At 46.9% G+C, this 4,409-nt stretch overlaps 1 long non-coding RNA gene across 1 annotated transcript; it reads left to right on the top strand.

Moving 5' to 3' along the window:
* The first annotated feature begins 510 nt into the window (after positions 1 to 510).
* On the top strand, positions 511 to 4,132 carry LOC120496461. The gene is made up of 3 exons (XR_005626304.1): positions 511 to 687; positions 1,028 to 1,110; positions 2,023 to 4,132. It is a non-coding gene; the product is annotated as an uncharacterized LOC120496461 (long non-coding RNA).
* Positions 4,133 to 4,409: the final 277 nt, after the last annotated feature.

The raw sequence follows: 4,409 nt of genomic DNA, 5'->3' as shown, positions 1-4,409 counted from the left end.
CCCTTTGGAAAACACCTATTTTATGCCTTAGGAGGAAGCAAAGATTTGCATTACAGCGAATCATTGAATCATCAGATTCTTTGAGTTTGAAGGGACCTTAAAGCTCATCTAGTCACACACCCTGCCATGGGCAGGGACACCTCCCACTATCCCAGAGTGCTCTAAGCCCTGCCCAACCTGGCCTGGAGCACCTCCAGGGGCAGCCACAGCTTCTCTGGGCACCCTGTGTCAGGGCTTCACCACCCTCACAAGGGAGAACTTCTTCCCAATATCCCATCTAACCTGCCCTGGCAGAAGGAAACCCTTGTCCTGCAACCCTGGTCCAAAGTTCCTCACCAGATTTTTTGTAGGCTCCCTTTAAGGGAACGTGGTGTGGACAGAGCAAAGGGTGTGACGGAGGATGCAGGGTGCAGCTGATCCTCCTTGGCACAGGTGGAGGAGCTCACCAAGAGCCTGATGAGCTTTAAAAGGGTCTCTGGAAGGCTGAGAATATTCTTAGTGCTGGGTGGATCCCTCCTGGAGGGAGGTGGTCTCTGCTCTGTGTCCTGAGGGGAGATGCTTCTTTATGTTTTGTATCCCTGAGGGTCTGGGGTGCTATTTTAAGTGGGAAGGGAGGGAAAAGATATTCTGCATTGAGTAGGGTTGGCTACAGGCTCTGAGATTCTGGTGCCCTGATGATGAACACAGGTAGGTATTTGTTCTTCCTTGCTCTTTTCTTCACGCAAGTGACTTCCATGTCAAAGGGCATCTCCTTCCTGGTCCTCACATGGTGATTTCATGGTGGGATTCACTTAGTGATTTCTTTACCAAGAGCTTTTGGATACAAAAAGCTCTTCCCAGCCCTAAATTCTAGACTTGTTCCTCCACTTTACATAGAAAAGCCCCTCAGTCCCTCGAGATCCTGGGGGCAATTTCAAGCTCTCCTTGATGGTGACACAACTCACCCTGCAAGCCCAGTTAATTATCCCAGGATTACTGAAGTGCTAGTGTGACATGGAGTTCTTTAGTACCTTTTGTGCATTTGTAGTTTTCCCAAGACCTGAGGATTTGCACGGGACCTGTGACATGAGGATTCCTTTCTTTCACCCACCTAGGGCTCCAAATGCAGAGGTAAAATCCATCAGCAGGGCACCCATCCCTGTGCAGGTGAATTTAGGGGCAGAGCTGAGCTGGAATGTGGCTGTGGAAGTGCTTCCTCCTTGTTTTTCCATGTGAGTAAAATTAAAAAGGGAGTTAAAGCTTTTTCAAACTTAAATTTCCACTTACATAAAAGGCTCATCAGCCCTTGGTGCTGCTGTGTGAAGTGTCTGGCCTCAGATGACTGTTTTGCTGATGAGATCTTCCAGGTTAGTCCTGGATGCTTCCAGGGACACCTGCTTCAAGGTAAATTGGGCACCAATTAAAACAGTCTCTATTTAGACAACAAACACCTTTTTGGGATAAATCTGAATTATGGGTGGGGGAAAGTGCTTTTCTCTTGTCTGTAAATGATGCTGGAAACCAGGAGTTTATTTCCTGAATTGTTCTTTGAAATGCCACTGGAAGTTGTGCAATTAATTCCCTGGGAAAGCCCTGGTTGCTGCTTTTATAAAACTTAAAGCATTACAACTTTAAACATGAACATCAGATAGCTTTTAAGCAGTTTGCCAGCTGAAGCTTTCCCAAGGAACTTCACTGTGTCTCCCTCAAAAGTCCTGCACGTGGGAAGAGTGAACAGAGAGGTGCTGTCAGACAAAACCCTGATGTGAAGAAAATCAGAAGTGTCACACTTCCTTCTGGTCCTTCCCAAGTGCTTTTCCAGAAAGAAGCAGCTCCTGCCATTGGGAACTGGGCTCTTCTTTGCTGAGCCACCAGATGCCTGATTAAGCTGAAATTTGGGAGAGGTTTGCTCAGGAAATGGGTTTTGGGGAGTCCGGGCATGCATCTGGCTCACCTCCCCTGGCCAACTTATGTTGCTAAGCTGGAAGACACCCACTGGATGTATTTTTTTTTAATCTCCTGGTTGTTCTTGTTCTCTTTCAGAATCCCCTAAATTCTGCAGATTTTTACTGCTGCAGATCCTCTGTCTTTCTCCTTGACTGCTCCTCACATCAAGACAAGGACTAGCCCAGGGAGTTCTTTAGAGAAAAAAAAAACCTTATGGAGCAGAAATCTTTCTTCCCCTTAAAATAAATCAACAAGAGGAGATTTATAATTTCTCCAGGGGGAAAATTGCACCTGCCAGCCTGTTTTCTCAGGCCCCAGCTCTTGAAGCACTTGAGCACAATTCCAGCTTGAATTGCAGGAGTTTTCCTCCTGCCTGGCTCCCGTCGGATGACTCATGGCTTTCAAAGTTGGTCACGTCCTTCAGGATACTGTGGAATTGAATGGAGCCTTTCCTTCCCTGTAGCTCAAGGATATGGGATGGGAGCCATCCTCCCTTCCAACCCTGCCTCCTGCCTGAGCTCATGTCAAAATGTTCTCCTTGGAAAGTTGCAGCGCAGTTCTGTTTGACAGACAGGAACACAGGGACATGCTGGGTCCTTTGCCACGTTTCCCACAGGGAACAATTTCACACCTCTTCAGTTTAAACAAGGGTTTCTCCATGTCTTGTTTAACCCCCTTGCTGCCCTGCCACAGGAAATATTCCTGCGTGCCCTAAATCTTCATTTCCAGCCTTAGAAAGGGACAAGAGGCAGAGCTGAGAGAGCCTGGATTTTAAGTAAGAGGGACACTTTGCATCATGTCTTGGAGCTGATGGACTTCACCTACAGCTGAGCCGTGGGATGATGAGGGGTAGTGGTTTAGAACTAAAAGAGGGGAGTTTTAGACTCAATGTAAGGAAGAAATTTTTTACTGTGAGGGTGGTGAGGCCCTGGCAAAGATTGCCCAGAGAAGCTGTGGCTGTCCCATCCAGGAAATGTTCCAGGCCAGGTTGCTCCATGGGGCTTGGAGCAACCTGGGATAGTGGGAGGTGTCCTTACCCATGGCAAGGGGTAGAAATGGATGGGCTTTGAGGTCTCTTCCAACCACAGCCATTCCTGGATTCCATGACTCTGGTTGGTCTGCAGTGCCAGGAGGATCCTGCTTTGCCTTGTGCACCATCAGCACCTGAAGAACATCAGATGGACTTGCAGGCCCAAGAGGGGATTTTCACCACGGTGTGAACTCACATCCACATACTCTGGTGCTACCTCCCTCTGTCTCCCAAATTCCCAAGAAAATTGTAGCTGTTCCCTTTTCACTTTAGGTTTTGAGGTCCTTCCAGGAAGTTCAGTGAGCTCCTTTGTCCTGTGCCTTGCAGGCACTGGGGTTTTCCTGTTGTTCCCTCTGGGCTTGTCTTGACTCAGGGATCTGCTCCAGCCTGCCATGAAATTCCCCCAGCTTGAATTCTTTCTGCTCTTCTTGTCCAGGGAAATCACATAAAGGTGTCCTGCTTATGGCACCCTTCACCAAATGAGGAGAGCACTGCAGCCCAGTTGGATCTTGGGGAGGGATTTAGGGTTGTGCTCTGACTTTTAGGTCCTGAATTCAAACTGGGGCAGTTGTTTCCATCCCCCCACAAAAGCTGGGCAGAGCAGGAGGGGCCCTGACAGGTTGCCAGCAGGGCAAATTCTGCCATTGAGTTTTCCCATCCCGTCCCTTCTCCAATACCAGGAGACTGCCCTGTACCTTTACCCCATGAGCCCTCTCTCATGGCAGGAAACTCTTCTGGATCATATAGTCTTCAAATTTAAAAAAATTACTTGTTAACCATCCAATTTCTCTGAGAGGAAATTCTATTAAATCCCCAGAAGAAAGTGCATTATGGCTGTACTTTCCGAAGTAGACCCTTGAATAAACTTTTTTCCTTATTTCACGTAAGGAAATTCACATTTCCATTATTGCTGTCATTATGAAGCAGATGAACATTTTCTGGAACAATTAGACGCGGGTGTGTGGAATAAAGAGTGGAGTTCGCCTGAGATCATTGAAACCTATCTGTTTGGGTGATTCATTTTCTTCCAACTAGGCTGCCCATAATAAGCTTTTCTTCTCTGGCTTTGTCTTGTTTCCCATTTCAGGCAGCCACAATGCCCGAAGAATTGAAAGAATGTCTTTCCCCATGTCCTTGTGCTGCGACTGAGCCTGGCAAACAAAAAAATAAAATATATTTAAGAAAAATATAAAGCAGAAAAAGAAGAGAAAGAGGGGGCAGAGTGGATTATAAATAAAACAAGTGGGGAGGGTAACCTGGGGCGTGAGGGCCTTGAGATATGTTGTGGTGTAGAGGATGGGAGATGAATTCTTTTTACTCCTAAATGGAAAAAAAAAAAATCCATGTGCATAAAGAATGGCAGAGTATTCCTTGTCTTGGCCTTGTGTCATGTGGAGCCATGTGCCAAGAAACTTCATCTCCTGCTTCCGTGACTTCAGTAAAGTCCCCAGTG

The sequence above is a fragment of the Passer montanus genome, unplaced genomic scaffold, assembly GCF_014805655.1.
Source record: "Passer montanus isolate IOZ18808 unplaced genomic scaffold, ASM1480565v1 scaffold115, whole genome shotgun sequence".
In the NCBI taxonomy this organism is placed as follows: domain Eukaryota; kingdom Metazoa; phylum Chordata; class Aves; order Passeriformes; family Passeridae; genus Passer; species Passer montanus.
This window is presented reverse-complemented; position numbering and strand designations above follow the sequence as displayed.